The 18,543-nt window shown below is 52.7% G+C and overlaps 1 protein-coding gene across 6 annotated transcripts in view; it reads left to right on the top strand.

The window, feature by feature from the left end:
• The window catches only part of CTNND2 (catenin delta 2), a 3,465,616-nt gene that overhangs the window by 1,302,667 nt on the left and 2,144,406 nt on the right, over nt 1-18,543 (top strand). The window lies entirely within an intron of this gene.

Raw genomic sequence — 18,543 nt, forward strand, 5'->3', positions numbered from 1 at the left:
TGCAATGACGTGCAATCCATACTGGGCCTAACACCGTCTGAGCCTGCCTCATGCTGTATAGACATATATTTTGAATGTGTACGCTATCCATACATGTTATCCAGGGATACGGTACCCTCTCTAACCTTTGTGCAATCCATACTGGGCGTGAGAACGGCTGGCGAGCTGTTAAGCAAGCTAGAGCACCTGTCCAGACAAGTACAGGGATTCCCTAGTGAGGAGACTTATTTGATTGTTTTCTATGTTGGGACAGCAATTTTTGGGGAGCACTATACTCTGGAGAATGATAGATGGGGCCCACCATACACTGGAACATTCCAAAGGTGGACATCAGACACTGGAGCAGCATTTACAGGGCCCATTATACACTAGAGCATTAGAAATGGGGCCCATTATGTTTGGAGCATTATTTGGGCCCATAAGACAGTGGAGCTTCATCCATGGGGACCAACATATACTGTAGCATTATGTGGAGCTCATCATATACTGTTTCAAACATTATATGGGACCAATGATTTTGTATGGAGAAATAGATGAGCCTCGTCATGAGATGTAAAAAGTGAGGTATTTTTCATTGTACTATACCGCTATTTCTCTGCCGTATCGGAGCATGAGTTGTGGTATGTGTTAAAGGGGCGCTCTTTCGCCCAGGGCACATGAAAACCTGCAGTCAGCCCTCCCCCCCACAAATTTAGCCAAATAACCCCCATTTTTCAGTGCGTAACTTGTATTATGAAGTTAATTAAGGTTGACAAGCTTAAGTAAGAAGAATTGATGCTTTTGGCATTCAAATGGGCACTGTAGGTGTGTTTCCTGTCCTCCTCTCACTGCCGACTTTTATTCCCCATTGACTGACTTACATTGGGTTTCGTGTTTCGGGACGACCCCGACTTTTCCCTATAATCGGACGATCTTGCTCGACCCGACTTTTGGAAAAGTCGGGTTTCACGAAACGAAAAGCGACCCTAAAAAAGCAAAAGTCGCTCAACTCTACTTAGCACACCTCTCGTGGACGCTGGCTTCGAAACGACACCTCAACGGCGTCTGTGCGTTTAGCGGTTCGGGCTGTATTAATTGCGGAAATTAACTTAATAATAATAATAATAAGAAGAAGAAGAAGAAGAAGAAGTTAGCAGCGTTCAGATTACAATATAGTGGTTTTTTCAAACCACTATAACTAGATGTGTATTTCCTGAAGGAAGTACAGATAGTGGTTTGAAATGGTGCCCGGGCTGCCCTTTTAAGAGAGACTTGCCTGCTGCCCCTGCAAGTCTTTCAACTCAGGATCCATTTTAACTGTATGTGCCTCTCAGGGGCCACTTTGGCCTCAAGGTCTGATTTGGTGGGTGGGGACCCTCAGCATCTGATTCCTTGGCCTGGGCTCCGCAGGGCTTGAATTATTGGCCGGAATCCCTCAGGCTCCTATTTTGTGGGTGTGGCCCCTCAGGGTCCGATTTTGTGGGTGTGGCCCCTCAGGGTCCGACTTTGTGGGTGTGGCCCCTCAGGGTCCGATTTTGTGGGTGTGGCCCCTCAGGGTCTGATTTTGTGGGTGTGGCCCCTCAGGGTCCGACTTTGTGGGTGTGTCCCCTCAGGGTCCGATTTTGTGGGTGTGGCCCCTCAGGGTCTGATTTTGTGGGTGTGGCCCCTCTGGGTCCGATTTTGTGGGTGGGCCCCTCAGGGTCTGATTGTGGGTGGGGCCCCTCAGGGACCGACTTTTTGGCCGGGGCCCCTCAGGGTCCGATTTTGTGGCCGATGCCCCTCAGGGTCCGATTTGGTGGGTGGGGCCCCTTAGGGTCCAATTTTGTGGTTTGGGCCTTTCAGAATCCGATTTGGTGGGCGGGGCCCCTCAGGGTCCGATTTGGTGAGCGGGGCCTCTCAGAGTTCAATTTGGTGAGCGGGCCCTTCAGGGTCCGATTTGGTGAGCGGGGCCCCTCAGGGTCCAATTTGGAGGGCGGGGGTCATTCTAGGTCTGGTTTGGTGGGCGGGGCCCCTCAGGGTCCGATTTTGTGGGTGGGGCCCCTCAGGGTCCGATTTTGTGGCCGATTCCCCTCAGGGTCCAATTTTGTGGGTGGGGCTCCTCAGGGTCCAATTTTGTGGTTTGGGCCTTTCAGAATCCGATTTGGTGGGCGGGGTCCCTCAGGGTCCGATTTGGTGAGCGGGGCCTCTCAGAGTTCAATTTGGTGAGCGGGGCCCTCAGGGTCTGATTTGGTGAGCGGGGCCCCTCAGGGTCAGATTTGGTGGGCTGGGCCACTCTGGGTTCGATTTTGTGATTGGGGCCCCTCAGGTTCTGATTTTGTGGGTGGGGCCCTTCAGGTTCTGATTTTGTGGGTGGGGCCCCTTAGGGTCCGATTTTGTGTCTGGGGCCCCTCAGTGTCCGATTTTGTGGTTGGGGCCTTTCAGAATCCGATTTGGTGGGTGGGGCCCCTCAGGGTCCGATTTGGTGAGCTGGGCCTCTCAGAGTTCAATTTGGTGAGCGGGGCCCTCAGGGTCAGATTTGGTGGGCGGGGCCCCTCAGGGTCCGATTTGGAGGGCGTGGGTCATTCTGAGTCTGATTTGGTGGGCGGGGCCCCTCAGGCTAGTTTCACACTTGCTTTTTTTTGCAGCGCGTTTTTCCCGCAAAAAAACGCATTAAAAAAACGCATACAAATGCATACAAACGCTGCGTTTTTTTCCAGCATTTTAATGCGCATGCAGGGAAAAAAACGCAGCGTTTTTGCGCGTTTGTATGCGTTTTTTGTGCGTTTGCGTTTTTTTACAGAATTTGGAAAAACCCCACAAAAAAGAAAATACAACCATTCAACAACACACAAGACCAATGGGACTTCATTGTGGGTGTGGTATGTTAATATATATAGACCTTGTCTACAGTATTCTTCACATTTGCTTGATTCTTCTCGTGACCATGGATCTGCGCTGGAAGAGTTTTCACTTCAACTTGGATTTGGACATCGCGATGGCTCAGGCGTATGCAGTTGCTTGCCATGAACAAAGGAAGAGAGAGAGGCAGCGAAGACGGCGGCGTATGTGGATACATCCGATTGTTGAACTCCGGGAGAGCCGTGGGGCATACCACACCCTCTACAGCGAGCTACGTGCAAACCCGGAGAAATTTAATGATTATATCCGGATGTCCCACGAAAGTTTCATGGATTTGCTTGCTCGTGTCCAACAATCCATCCGGAGACAGGACACACAGCTCCGTCGTGCGATTCCTCCTGAGGAACGGCTACTGGTGACATTACGGTATGTTTTAAAAACAAAGGGGTGTGGTCTGATGTTTTTTTATGGAAATTTAGTATTCAAAACCTTGGGTAATTAGTTTTCGTGAATGTACTAATATCTTATTTTATAGTTTTTAAAAATAATATACATAAATATTAATTTTACTTCTTTGTCTGTTCACAGATTCCTGGCGACTGGAGAAACCCTATCCTCACTACACTTCCAGTACCGTATTGGAATCTCTACCTTGTCTGGAATTGTTGCTGACACCTGCCGGGCTCTCTGGAATGTTCTTTGCCCAGAATTTATGCCCCTGCCCACCGCTGAAAAGTGGATGGAAATTGCTGACAAATTCTGGACAGTATGCAATTTTCCCAACTGTTTGGGAGCTGTTGATGGGAAACACATACGGATCATCAAACCCCAAAGAACGGGATCTGAGTACTATAATTACAAAAAGTACTTTTCAATAGTACTCATTGCAATTGCGGATGCCGGATGTATGTTTGTAGCAGTGGACATTGGAGCATTTGGCCGTGGTAATGACTCGCAGGCTTTTAAAAACTCAGACATGGGCCGGAGGTTGTATGGCAACCAATTTAATTTCCCTATGCCACGGCCTCTTCCTCACACCGAAGCTCCGCCACTGCCCTTTGTAATGGTTGGCGATGAGGCTTTTCAAATGTGCGGAAACTTACTGAAACCCTACTCCAGCCGGGACTTGGACCACACCAAAAAAATATTTAATTACAGGCTGACCAGGGCCAGAAGAACTGTCGAGTGTGCTTTTGGGATTCTTGTTTCCAGATGGCGAATTCTGGGCACGGCCATTAATCTTAAACTTGAAACAGTCGATGAGGTGGTGAAGGCCTGTGTGGTTCTACATAACTTTGTGATGGCTAAAGAGCACCCGACCTTTGAACTGGACGATGATGCTCCTAACCCATTGCCTGAATTCACTCAGCACACTCTCAGGTCATCCGTTGAAGTTGGCCAAATGAGGGACAAATTTGCGGCCTACTTTATTTCTGATGTAGGACGGGTGCACTGGCAAGATGAAATGGTGTAATGTTGTTGTTTATGGTAATAAAAATCCTTATTTGATACCATTACTGAGTGCACTATATTTTTTAAACTCCAATTAATTAAAAAACTTCCCATGTATAACTGAATTTTTTTATGTTCACACACCTGGGCAGGTAAATACACATATGAGTTAAAATTCAGCATTGCTAGTCTGCGTGAAATATATTGGAATGAGCAAAGCTGCAGGCCATGAATCATGAAACAATTTTTTTTTCAATCGAAAATTGTGCAACTAGTTTAAAACAAAGTATGTGATTTTCTCAAAACACAACCCTCAAAACCCAACCCAAATGAAAGTCCATGGGGAATACAAGTAAGTTACACTAGGCCTTGGAATTACTATACTAGGCCGTGGTATTTCAAATATGAGTATATTAGGCCTTGTGCCTACTAGTATATTCATATGTGAAATACCACGGCCTAGTATAGTCATAACAAGGCCACAAGGCCTACTCGATTTTGGCAAACTAGTATCTTGTTTCACAAAACTTGACAAGTTTCAACAGTTTGGTAAAACTAGAGTTATTACACTAGGCCTTGTAATGACTATACTAGGCCGTGGTATTTCAAATATGAGTATAGTAGGCCTTGGGGCTAGTAGTATAGTAATATGTGAAATACCACGGCCTAGTATAGTCATACCAAGGCCTACTGTAATAACTCGATTTTTAACAACTAGCATCTTGTTTCACAAAAAACAAACTGTTGAAACTAGAAAGAAACTTATTTTTTAGACAAGTTTCAACAGTTTGTTTTTCATGAAACCAGATTCTATTTGGTAAAAATAGAGTTATTACACTAGGCCTTGGAATGACTATACTAGTCCGTGGTATTTCAAATATGAGTATAGTAGGCCTTGGTGCTAGTAGTATAGTAATATGTGAAATACCACGGCCTAGTATAGTCATACCAAGGCCTACTGTAATAACTCGATTTTAAACAACTAGCATCTTTTTTCACAAAAAACAAACTGGTGAAACTAGAAATAAACTTATTTTTTAGACAAGTTTCAACAGTTTGTTTTTCATGAAACCAGATTATATTTGGTAAAACTAGAGTTATTACACTAGGCCTTGTAATGACTATACTAGGCCGTGGTATTTCAAATATGAGTATAGTAGGCCTTAGTAGTATAGTAATATGTGAAATACCACGGCCTAGTATAGTCATACCAAGGCCTACTGTAATAACTCGATTTTTAACAACTAGCATCTTGTTTCACAAAAAACAAACTGGTGAAACTAGAAAGAAACTTATTTTTTAGACAAGTTTCAACAGTTTGTTTTTCATGAAACCAGATTCTATTTGGTAAAAATAGAGTTATTACACTAGGCCTTGGAATGACTATACTAGTCCATGTTATTTCACATATGACTATACTAGCCCTTGGGTTTGTTTTTAACATGTATTTACCCATCAGTGTGTGTGAGCGGCGCAAACAACATTAATGAAACTTATTAATGGTGAACCACAAATGTAAATTTATTTTTTATCACAAAAATAAAACTAAAAATTATTTTTTACGGCGTTTGGGGGCAGATGGTTTCAATTTGGGGGTGTGCAGGGAATATGCAACACTTGCAGTTGAAGACGGTGTTTGAGGGGAAGGGGCAACAAAACTTGTGGGGGAAGGTAGTCCAGTTAAGGGAATTAAACTTGGAACACTTGTAGGAGAGGAAATCTGTTCAGGTACATTAGTTGTAATGGCATGTCGCCGTAGGCTTGTGTGCCTGGACCGACTTTGGCCCAATGCCCGCCTTGATTGATTTCGCCTAGAACTAGGGGCAAATATGGAATGCAGGTCCCCCGTCTGCTGGTATGGCTGCTGCTGCTGAGGTGGCGGCTGCTGCTGAGGTGGCGGCTGCTGCTGAGGTGGCTGCTGCTGCTGAGGTGGCGGCTGCTGCTGAGGTGGCTGCTGCTGCTGAGGTTGCGGCTGCTGCTGAGGTGGCTGCTGCTGAGGTGGTTGCTGCTGAGGTGGCGGCTGCTGCTGAGGTGGCTGCTGCTGAGGTGGCTGCTGCTGCTGAGGTGGCTGCTGCTGCTCTTCGTTGTCAGTGCTCGTCCTTGCAGGAGGACTGGTGGCGGCAGTGATGGTCCAGGTTTGCAGAGTGGTGGTGGCAGGGCTACTACATGTTGTTGTAGCGGCAGGGCTGTTCCATGTTTGCCTAGTGGTGGCTGACCTCCACGCATGCATGGGATTGGCGGTGGTGCTCCAGACAGGAGCAGCGCTTGCCATGGTGGTGTCGGTGAAGTGACCAGCTGCACTCAGACTTGTGGTGGTGTAACGGTGGGTGTCCTGGCTTTGAAGAGAGGTGTCCGTGCAGTGGTATGCAGCACAAGTCGGTAGTGAGGTGAAGCGAGTCAATGGTGGCACAGGTGGAAAGGACACCACTGCCTGCTGACCGTACCGATTATGCTGCATAGCCTGCAAGAAAGCATTGTTGCAGGCCTGCAGCACATTCAGCTGTTGATCAGGACTAAGGTGTTCCGCCATGCCCTTTTCAATCTTACTAAAAAAATGGTGTGCTGGTCTGTTGAGGTCGGCCTCCAGACGGTCAAGGCGCTGTTCTACAGAATTGAAGCGGTGTTCAAAGTGGTTAAAACCACGTTCCATGAGTGCAAAACCGCTTTCAACTCTGTCGGACAGTGACTTGAGGCTGGAATTAAATGTCTCGCTCAAATGCATAAACTCGGGCAAGACATTCCTGTCCAAGGCCCTCTGCCGCTGGCGGGTAGTGCCCGCATAACCAGTGGCAGAGACCTGGGACAGGGGAACACCTGATGGCCCAGCTTCCTGGTCACCAGCTGTGTGTGTGTGGGACCTGCAAGGTGCTTCCTGGCTGTCGGATGGCTGGGACGGGTCAGAGGACGTCCGAGGAAGGACCGCTCCAGGGCCAGGTTGCAGGGTGCTGCTCCAGGTGCTGTGGAAGAAAGGAAAATCATTACTACCATGCCTTTACAAGAAGCATCAGCTGTGGTTTAGAAAAACACAGATTAATAAAAATAAAAACCCAAAATGTATAATACTTACGATCTTGTGGCAAGGACCGGTCTTAGGAACTGCAACGCGTGATAGTGACGGTATCTAGTTCTGGTCCTTGACGCAGATCCACTGCGAACCTGGCCCTCAGCACGAACATCACTGTTGAAGCGGTCCTTGATCGAACGCCAACGTGTTCGGACTTTGTCCACTGTTGATAAAAAAAAAAAACAGTGCCGTCAAGGACAACAGTCACTGCGGCACAATGTAGCAATACAATACTCAAAGCAGTCACTGTAGACCCCGACGACACTGTTGGGTTTCCTGCTAGAATACGCCTAGCACGAAACCCAACAGTGCCGTCAAGGACAACAGTCACTGCGGCACAATGTAGCAATACAATACTCAAAGCAGTCACTGTAGACCCCGATGACACTGTTGGGTTTCCTGCTAGAATACGCCTAGCACGAAACCCAACAGTGCCGTCAAGGACAACAGTCACTGCGGCACAATGTAGCAATACAATACTCAAAGCAGTCACTGTAGACCCCGACGACACTGTTGGGTTTCCTGATAGAATACGCCTAGCACGAAACCCAACAGTGCCGTCAAGGACAACAGTCACTGCGGCACAATGTAGCAATACAATACTCAAAGCAGTCACTGTAGACCCCGATGACACTGTTGGGTTTCCTGCTAGAATACGCCTAGCACGAAACCCAACAGTGCCGTCAAGGACAACAGTCACTGCGGCACAATGTAGCAATACAATACTCAAAGCAGTCACTGTAGACCCCGATGACACTGTTGGGTTTCCTGCTAGAATACGCCTAGCACGAAACCCAACAGTGCCGTCAAGGACAACAGTCACTGCGGCACAATGTAGCAATACAATACTCAAAGCAGTCACTGTAGACCCCGATGACACTGTTGGGTTTCCTGCTAGAATACGCCTAGCACGAAACCCAACAGTGCCGTCAAGGACAACAGTCACTGCGGCACAATGTAGCAATACAATACTCAAAGCAGTCACTGTAGACCCCGATGACACTGTTGGGTTTCCTGCTAGAATACGCCTAGCACGAAACCCAACAGTGCCGTCAAGGACAACAGTCACTTCGTCACAATGTAGCAATACAACACTCAAAGCAGTCACTGTAGACCACGATGACACTGTTGGGTTTCCTGCTAGAATACGCCTAGCACGAAACCCAACAGTGCCGTCAAGGACAACAGTCACTGCGGCACAATACAGAGCAGGGAAATACTCACTAAACGCCTTTTTGGCGGATGCTGTGGCGCTGTCCCAGCCATCCATCAACGCTGCGGCCACCTCATTCCATAGCCGCCGGGTCACCACATTGTCCTTGTACAGCCGGTCACGGCTGTCCCACAACGGCGAACGCTCCTGGACCAGGCTGATGAGCTGCTCATTATCCAGGTAGACGTCTTCATCCCGTTGTGGAACCTAGACAAAACACATTCATTAGAATAATCAAATTTAAATTGACTAAAAAGTTACAAAAAAAGAAACAAAAAAAAGAGTAAAAATAGAAGATAAAAAAAAAAAAAAGAACATTACAAATCATTTGATACTTACATTCCGTATCACCACCGGGACTTGGCTTCGCTGCTCCTGCTCTTCGCCCTCACTATTCCCGTCCACAGATGATGATGACGATGTCTGAAAGTTGAAAAAAACGTAAGAGATTTGGAGAAGCAGCAGATATACTTACCAGATGCACGAAAATAATCACCTCACGGTCTGCTTGCGCCAATTCCTGCCGCGATGGGGAATACTCAGATTCTGAAGACATACTGCATGTAAAAATAATAAAAATCATTAGTACATACATAATTTAAAAGGACAGGCATATAATGTAATATACTCACATTCTTCGCTGATATAATGGGTTCTTGGTTGAATGTCTGCTCTTCAATCTGTCTAGTGTAGTAGTGGCAGAGTTTTGGCAGGCACCTCCTTTATATAGACTTTTTTTTTTTACTTTAGAAGATTCTAACTAGGATAAAAAGTGGACACCACCCAAAAAACGCAGCGCTAAAAAATCGCATACCTGCGCATGCCAGTGCGCACGTATGCGCATCCATAGGCTATAATGGCCATTTTTAGCGCAAAACGTGCGCATACGTGCGCATGCGATTTTTTCAAGGACCAAAAAATGCAACATGCAGCGTCTGGAAAATACCAACGCACACCCCAAAAAAACGCAGCGCATGAAAATCGCATACATGCGCTTACAAGCGCGCAGGTATGCGCACCCATGTTAAATATAGGGGAAAAATCGCATGCGCACGTATGCGTTTTTTTCCAGCGCTAAAAAACGCAAATGTGAAACCAGCCTCAGGGTCCGATTTTGTGGCCGGGGCCCCTCAGGGTCCAATTTTGTGGTCGGGGCCCCTCAGGGTCCACTTTTGTGGGTGGGGCACCTCAGGGTCCGATTTGGTGGGCTGGGCCACTCTGGGTTCGATTTTGTGATTGGGTCCCCTCAGGTTCTGATTTTGTGGGTGGGGCCCCTCAGGGCCCGATTTTGTGTCCGGGTCCCCTCAGGGTCTGATTTTGTGGTTGGGGCCTTTGAGAATCCGATTTGGTGGGCGGTGCCGCTCAGAGTTCAATTTGGTGAGCAGGGCCCCTCAGGGTCTGATTTGGTGAGTGGGGCCCCTCAGGGTCCGATTTGGTGGGCGGGATCTCTGAGTCCGATTTGGTGGGCGGGGACCCTCAGGGTCCGATTTGGCGGGCGGGTCCCCTCAGGGTCCAATTTGGTGGGCAGGACCCCTCAGGGTCCAATTTGATGGGCGGGGCCCCTCAGGGACCAATTTGGTGGGCGGGGCCCCTCAGGGTTCGATTTGGTGGGCGGGGCCCCTCAAGGTCTGATTTGTTGGGCGGGGCCCCTCAGGGTCTGATTTGGTGGGCGAGGCCCAACAGGCTCCGATTTGGTGGGTGGGGCCCCTCAGAATTCAATTTGGTGAGCGGGGCCCCTCAGGGTCCGATTTGGTGAGGGGGGCCCTTCAGGGTCCGATTTGGTGGGCGGGGGTGCACTTGGCGCACATTCTCTCTCAAGGGCATGCGTCATGTGATGAAGCTAGATTTGCATTTGTGCTGTGGGTTTCGCTTTAAGAGCTGACATTATGTGGCACAAGCTCTGTCCTGGGGGCGTCATGTGACGTTCGTAGGCGTTGGCATAGTAACTGGGTGTGCCTGCGCATATCAATGAGCTTTACTGTCATTTCAATCGCCTCAGGGCACGTTTTAAGTTTCCCATTCAAATGCATTGAGACAGTGCATTCCAATGACGGGAAAAAAAATGTTCAAACGCAAATTGCGCAAAAACTACAAATCCGATCGACACAAAAAATACTTGGCACACCTCTCGTGGGCGCTGGCTTCAAAACGACACCTCAACGGAGTCTGTGCGTGTCGCGGTTCGGGCCACATTAATTGCGGAAATCATCTGAATAGTAATAATAATACTAGATGTGTATTTCCTGAAGGAAGTACAGATAGTGGTTTGAAATGGTGCCCGGGCTGCCCCTTTAAGAGAGACTTGCCTGCTGCCCCTGCAAGACTTTCAACTCAGGATCCATTTTAACTGTATGTGCCTCTCAGGGGCCACTTTGGCCTCAGGGTCTGATTTGGAGGGTGGGGCCCCTCAGCATCTGATTCCTTGGCCTGGGCTCCGCAGGGCTTGAATTGTTGGCCGGGATCCCTCAGGCTCCTATTTTGTGGGTGTGGCCCCTCAGGGTCTGATTTTGTGGGTGTGGCCCCTCAGGGTCCGATTTTGTGGGTGTGGCCCCTCAGGGTCCGATTTTGTGGGTGTGGCCCCTCAGGGTCCGATTTTGTGGGTGTGGCCCCTCTGGGTCCGATTTTGTGGCCGGGGCCCCTCAGGGTCCGATTTTGTGGGTGTGGCCCCTCAGGGTCTGATTTTGTGGGTGTGGCCCCTCAGGGTCCGATTTTGTGGGTGTGGCCCCTCAGGGTCCGATTTTGTGGGTGTGGCCCCTCAGGGTCCGATTTTGTGGGTGTGGCCCCTCAGGGTCCGATTTTGTGGGTGTGGCCCCTCTGGGTCCGATTTTGTGGCCGGGGCCCCTCAGGGTCCGATTTTGTGGGTGGGGCCCATCAGGGTCCCATTCTGTTGGTGGGGCCCCTCAGGGTCCGATTTTGTGACTGGGGACCCTCAGGGTCTGATTTTGTGGGTGGGGCCCCTCAGGGTCTGATTTTGTGGCTGGGGCCCCTCAGGGTCTGATTTTGTGGGAGGGGCCCCTCAGGGTCTGATTTTGTGGCCGGGCCCACTCAGGGTCTGATTTTGTGGGTGGAGCCCCCTGGGTCCATTTTGGTGGCCGGGGCCACTCTGGGTCCGATTTAGTGGGCGGTGCCCCTCATGGTCCGATTTGGTGGGCGGGGCCCCTCTGGGTACGATTTGGTGGGCGGGGCCCTTCAGGGTCAGATTTGGTGGGCGGGGCCCTTCAGGGTCAGATTTGGTGGGCGGGGCACCTCTGGGTCCGATTTGGTGGGCGGGGCACCTCTGGGTCCGATTTGGTGGGCGGGGCCCTTCAGGGTCCGATTTGGTGGGTGGGGCCCTTCAGGGTCCGATTTGGTGGGCGGGGCCCTTCAGGGTCCGATTTGGTGGGCGGGGCCCTTCAGGGTCCGATTTGGTGGGCGGGGCCCTTCAGGGTCCGATTTGGTGGGTAGGTTCTCAGGGTCTGATTTGGTGGGCGGGACTCCATGGGGTCCGATTTGGTGGACGGGGCCCTTCAGGGTCCGATTTGGTGGGCTGGGCCACTCGGAGTCTGATTTGGTGGGCGGGGCCCCTCTGGATCCGATTTGGTGGGTTGTGCTACTCTGGGTCCGATTTGGTGGGCGGGGCCCTTCAGGGTCCGATTTGGTGGGCGGGGCACCTCTGGGCCGATTTGGTGGGCGGGGCCCTTCAGGGTCCGATTTGGTGGGCGGGGTCAATCTGGGTCCGATTTGGTGGGCGGGGCTCCTCAGGTTCCGATTTGGTGGGCGGGGCCCCTCTGGGTCCGATCTGGTGGGCGGGGCCCCTCTGGGTCCGATTTGGTGGGCGGGGTCAATCTGGGTCCGATTTGGTGGGCGGGGCTCCTCAGGTTCCGATTTGGTGGGCGGGGCCCCTCAGGGTCCGATTTGATGGGCGGGGCCCCTCTGGGTCCGATTTGGTGGGCGGGGCCACTTTGGGTCCGATTTGATGGGCGGGGCCCTTCAGGGTCCGATTTGGTGGGCGGGGTCACTCTGGGTCCTATTTGGTGGGCGGGGTTTCTCAGGGTCTGATTTGGTGGGCGGGACTCCATGGGGTCCGATTTGGTGGACGGTGCCCTTCAGGGTCCGATTTGGTGGGCGGGGCCACTCGGAGTCTGATTTGGTGGGCGGGGCCCCTCAGGATCCGATTTGGTGGGTTGTGCTACTCTGGGTCTGATTTTTTGAGCGGGGCCACACTGGGTCCGATTTGGAGGCCAGGGTGGCTCAGCCTCCGATTTGGAGGCCGGGGTGGTTCAGCCTACGATTTGGAGGCCGGGGTGGCTCAGCCTCCGATTTGGAGGCCGGGGTCACTCAGCTTTCGATTTGGCGCGCCGGGCCTTTAAGACTCATTTCGGTGCGCTGGCCCTTTAAGAATCACTGTGGCACGTCGGCCCTTTAAGAGCCAGGGTGGCTCACTGGGCTTCTAAATCCACTTTGTCGCACATTCTCTCTCAGGGGCATGTGTTATGTGATGAAGCTAGATTTGCATTTGTGCTGTGGGTTTCACTTTAAGAGCTGATATGTGGCAGAAGCTCTGTCCTTGGGATGTCATGTGACGTTCGTAGGCGTTGGCATAGTAACTGGGTCTGCCTGCGCATATCAATGAGCTCAACTGCCATTTCAATTGCCTCAGGGCACGTTTTGCCATTACCCATTGAAAAGCATTGGAGACAGTGCATTCCAATGACGGGAAAAAAAAATTTCAAACGCAAATTGCGCAAAAACTACAAATCCGATCGACACGAAAAATACTTAGCACACCTCTCGTGGACGCTGGCTTCGAAACGACACCTCAACGGCGTCTGTGCGTTTAGCGGTTCGGGCTGTATTAATTGCGGAAATCAACTTAATAATAATAATAACTAGATGTGTATTTCCTGAAGGAAGTACAGAGAGTGGTTTGAAATGGTGCCCGGGCTGCCCCTTTAAGAGAAACTTGCCTGCTGCCCCTGCAAGTCTTTCAACTCAGGATCTGTTTTAACTGTGGGTGCCTCTCAGGGGCCACTTTGGCCTGTGAGGCCCCTCAGGGTCTGATTTTGTGGGTGGGGCCCCTCAGGGTCCGATTTTGTGGCTGGGGCCCCTCAGGGTCCGATTTTGTTGGTTGGGCCCCTCAGGATCCGATTTTGAGGGTGGGGCCCCTCAGAGTCTGATTTTGTGGTTGGGGCCCCTCAGGGTCCGATTTTGAGGGCGGGCCCCTTAGGGTCCTATTTTGTGGTTGGGGCCCTCAGGGTCCGATTTTGTGGGTGGGGCCTCTCAGGGTCTGATTTTGAGGGCGGTGCCCCTCAGGGTCTGATTTTGTGGGCGGGGCCCCTGAGGGTCCGATTTTGTGGGCGGGGCCCCTGAGGGTCCGATTTGGTGGGCGGGGCCCCTCTGGGTCTGATTTTGAGGGCAGGGCCCCTCAGGGTCCAATTTTGTGGGTGGGGCCCCTCTGGGTTCGATTTTGTGGGTGGGGACCCTCTGGGTTCGATTTTGTGGCCGGGGTCTCTCAGGGTCTGGTTTTGTGGCCGGGGCCCCTCAGGGTCCGATTTTGTGGTTGGGGCCCCTCAGGGTCCGATTTTGTGGGTGGGGCCCCTAAGGGTCCGGTTTTGTGGTTGGGGCCCCTCAGGGTCCGATTTTGTGGCCGGCGTCCCTCAGGGTCCGATTTCGTGGCCGGGGCCTCTCAGGGTCCGATTTTGAGGGCGGTGCCCCTCAGGGTCTGATTTTGTGGGCGGGGCCCCTGAGGGTCCGATTTGGTGGGCAGGGCCCCTCTGGGTTCGATTTTGTGGCCGGGGTCTCTCAGGGTCCGATTTTGTGGCCGGGGCCCCTTGGGGTCCGATTTTGTGGTTGGGGGCCCTCAGGGTCCGATTTTGTGGGTGGGGCCCCTCAGAGTCCGATTTGGTTGGCGGGGCCCCTCAGGGTCTGATTTGGTGGGGGGGGCTCTCAGGGTCCGATTTGGTGGTCGGGGCCTCTCAGGGTCCGATTTTGTGGCTGATTCCCCTCAGGGTCCGATTTTTGTGGGTGGGGCTCCTCAGGGTCCAGTTTTGTGGTTTGGGCCTTTCAGAATCCGATTTGGTGGGCGGGGCCTCTCAGAGTTCAATTTGGTGAGCGGGGCCTCTCAGAGTTCAATTTGGTGAGCGGGGCCCTCAGGGTCTGATTTGGTGAGCGGGGCCCCTCAGGGTCAGATTTGGTGGGCTGGGCCACTCTGGGTTCGATTTTGTGATTGGGGCCCCTCAGGTTCTGATTTTGTGGGTGGGGCCCCTCAGGGTCCGATTTTGTGTCCGGGGCCCCTCAGTGTCCGATTTTGTGGTTGGGGCCTTTCAGAATCCGATTTGGTGGGCGGGGCCCCTCAGGGTCCGATTTGGTGAGCGGGGCCTCTCAGAGTTCAATTTGGTGAGTGGGGCCCTCAGGGTCAGATTTGGTGGGCGGGGCCCCTCAGGGTCCGATTTGGAGGGCGTATGTCATTCTGAGTCTGATTTGGTGGGCGGGGCCCCTCAGGGTCCGATTTTGTGGCCGGGGTCCCTCAGGGTCCAATTTTGTGGTCGGGGCCCCTCAGGGTCCACTTTTGTGGGTGGGGCACCTCAGGGTCCGATTTGGTGGGCTGGGCAACTCTGGGTTCGATTTTGTGATTGGGTCCCCTCAGGTTCTGATTTTGTGGGTGGGGCCCCTCAGGGCCCGATTTTGTGTCCGGGTCCCCTCAGGGTCTGATTTTGTGGTTGGGGCCTTTGAGAATCCGATTTGGTGGGCGGTGCCGCTCAGAGTTCAATTTGGTGAGCAGGGCCCCTCAGGGTCTGATTTGGTGAGCGGGGCCCCTCAGGGTCCGATTTGGTGAGCGGGGCCCCTCAGGGTCCGATTTGGTGGGCGGGATCTCTGAGTCCGATTTGGCGGGCGGGGCCCCTCAGGGTCCGATTTGGCGGGCAGGGCCCCTCAGGGTCCAATTTGGTGGGCGGGACCCCTCAGGGTCCAATTTGATGGGCGGGGCCCCTCAGGGACCAATTTGGTGGGCGGGGCCCCTCAGGGTTCGATTTGGTGGGCGGGGCCCCTCAAGGTCTGATTTGTTGGGCGGGGCCCCTCAGGGTCTGATTTGGTGGGCGAGGCCCAACAGGCTCCGATTTGGTGGGTGGGGCCCCTCAGAATTCAATTTGGTGAGCGGGGCCCCTCAGGGTCCGATTTGGTGAGGGGGGCCCTTCAGGGTCCGATTTGGTGGGCGGGGGCGCACTTGGCGCACATTCTCTCTCAAGGGCATGCGTCATGTGATGAAGCTAGATTTGCATTTGTGCTGTGGGTTTCGCTTTAAGAGCTGACATTATGTGGCACAAGCTCTGTCCTGGGGGCGTCATGTGACGTTCGTAGGCGTTGGCATAGTAACTGGGTGTGCCTGCGCATATCAATGAGCTTTACTGTCATTTCAATCGCCTCAGGGCACGTTTTAAGTTTCCCATTCAAATGCATTGAGACAGTGCATTCCAATGACGGGAAAAAAAATTTTCAAACGCAAATTGCGCAAAAACTACAAATCCGATCGACACAAAAAATACTTAGCACACCTCTCGTGGGCGCTGGCTTCAAAACGACACCTCAACGGAGTCTGTGCGTGTAGCGGTTCGGGCCACATTAATTGCGGAAATCATCTGAATAGTAATAATAATACTAGATGTGTATTTCCTGAAGGAAGTACAGATAGTGGTTTGAAATGGTGCCCGGGCTGCCCCTTTAAGAGAGACTTGCCTGCTGCCCCTGCAAGACTTTCAACTCAGGATCCATTTTAACTGTATGTGCCTCTCAGGGGCCACTTTGGCCTCAGGGTCTGATTTGGTGGGTGGGGCCCCTCAGCATCTGATTCCTTGGCCTGGGCTCCGCAGGGCTTGAATTGTTGGCCGGGATCCCTCAGGCTCCTATTTTGTGGGTGTGGCCCCTCAGGGTCTGATTTTGTGGGTGTGGCCCCTCAGGGTCCGATTTTGTGGGTGTGGCCCCTCAGGGTCCGATTTTGTGGGTGTGGCCCCTCAGGGTCCGATTTTGTGGGTGTGGCCCCTCTGGGTCCGATTTTGTGGCCAGGGCCCCTCAGGGTCCGATTTTGTGGCCGGGGCCCCTCAGGGTCCGATTTTGTGGCTGGGGACCCTCAGGGTCCGATTTTGTGGCTGGGGACCCTCAGGGTCTGATTTTGTGGGTGGGGCCCATCAGGGTCCCATTCTGTTGGTGGGGCCCCTCAGGGTCCGATTTTGTGACTGGGGACCCTCAGGGTCTGATTTTGTGGGTGGGGCCCCTCAGGGTCTGATTTTGTGGCTGGGGCCCCTCAGGGTCTGATTTTGTGGGAGGGGCCCCTCAGGGTCTGATTTTGTGGCCGGGCCCACTCAGGGTCTGATTTTGTGGGTGGAGCCCCCTGAGTCTATTTTGGTGGGCGGGGCCACTCTGGGTCCGATTTAGTGGGTGGTGCCCCTCATGGTCCGATTTGGTGGGCGGGGCCCCTCTGGGTCCGATTTGGTGGGCGGGGCCCTTCAGGGTCCGATTTGGTGGGCGGGGCTCCTCAGGTTCCGATTTGGTGGGCGGGCCCCCTCAGGTTCCGATTTGGTGGGCGGGCCCCCTCAGGGTCCGATTTGATGGGCGGGCCCCCTCAGGGTCCGATTTGATGGGCGGGGCCCCTCTGGGTCCGATTTGGTGGGCGGGGCCCTTCAGGGTCCGATTTGGTGGGCGGGGCACCTCTGGGTCCGATTTGGTGGGCGGGGCCCTTCAGGGTCTGATTTGGTGGGCGGGCCCCCTCAGGGTCCGATTTGATGGGCGGGGCCCCTCTGGGTCCGATTTGGTGGGCGAGGCCCTTCAGGGTCCGATTTGGTGGGAGGGGCACCTCTGGGTCCGACTTGGTGGGCGGGGCACCTCTGGGTCCGACTTGGTGGGCGGGGCACCTCTGGGTCCGACTTGGTGGGCGGGGCACCTCTGGGTCCGACTTGGTGGGCGGGGCACCTCTGGGTCCAATTTGGTGGGCGGGGCACCTCTGGGTCCAATTTGGTGGGCGGGGCACCTCTGGGTCCGATTTGGTGGGCGGGGTCACTCTGGGTCCTATTTGGTGGGCGGGGTTTCTCAGGGTCTGATTTGGTGGGCGGGACTCCATGGGGTCCGATTTGGTGGACGGTGCCCTTCAGGGTCCGATTTGGTGGGCGGGGCCACTCAGAGTCTGATTTGGTGGGCGGGGCCCCTCAGGATCCGATTTGGTGGGTTGTGCTACTCTGGGTCTGATTTTTTGAGCGGGGCCACACTGGGTCCGATTTGGAGGCCAGGGTGGCTCAGCCTCCGATTTGGAGGCCGGGGTGGTTCAGCCTACGATTTGGAGGCCGGGGTGGCTCAGCCTCCGATTTGGAGGGCGGGGTCACTCAGCTTTCGATTTGGCGCGCCGGCCCTTTAAAAGACTCATTTCGGTGCGCTGGCCCTTTAAGAATCACTGTGGCACGTCGGCCCTTTAAGAGCCAGGGTGGCTCACTGGGCTTCTAAATCCACTTTGTCGCACATTCTCTCTCAGGGGCATGTGTTATGTGATGAAGCTAGATTTGCATTTGTGCTGTGGGTTTCACTTTAAGAGCTGATATGTGGCAGAAGCTCTGTCCTTGGGATGTCATGTGACGTTCGTAGGCGTTGGCATAGTAACTGGGTCTGCCTGCGCATATCAATGAGCTCAACTGCCATTTCAATTGCCTCAGGGCACGTTTTGCCATTACCCATTGAAAAGCATTGGAGACAGTGCATTCCAATGACGGGAAAAAAAAATTTCAAACGCAAATTGCGCAAAAACTACAAATCCGATCGACACGAAAAATACTTGGCACACCTCTCGTGGACGCTGGCTTCGAAACGACACCTCAACGGCGTCTGTGCGTTTAGCGGTTCGGGCTGTATTAATTGCGGAAATCAACTTAATAATAATAACTAGATGTGTATTTCCTGAAAGAAGTACAGAGAGTGGTTTGAAATGGTGCCCGGGCTGCCCCTTTAAGAGAAACTTGCCTGCTGCCCCTGCAAGTCTTTC

This window comes from Dendrobates tinctorius, unplaced genomic scaffold, assembly GCF_039654945.1.
Source record: "Dendrobates tinctorius isolate UK_male_01 unplaced genomic scaffold, ASM3965494v1 ptg000100l, whole genome shotgun sequence".
Classification (NCBI taxonomy): domain Eukaryota; kingdom Metazoa; phylum Chordata; class Amphibia; order Anura; family Dendrobatidae; genus Dendrobates; species Dendrobates tinctorius.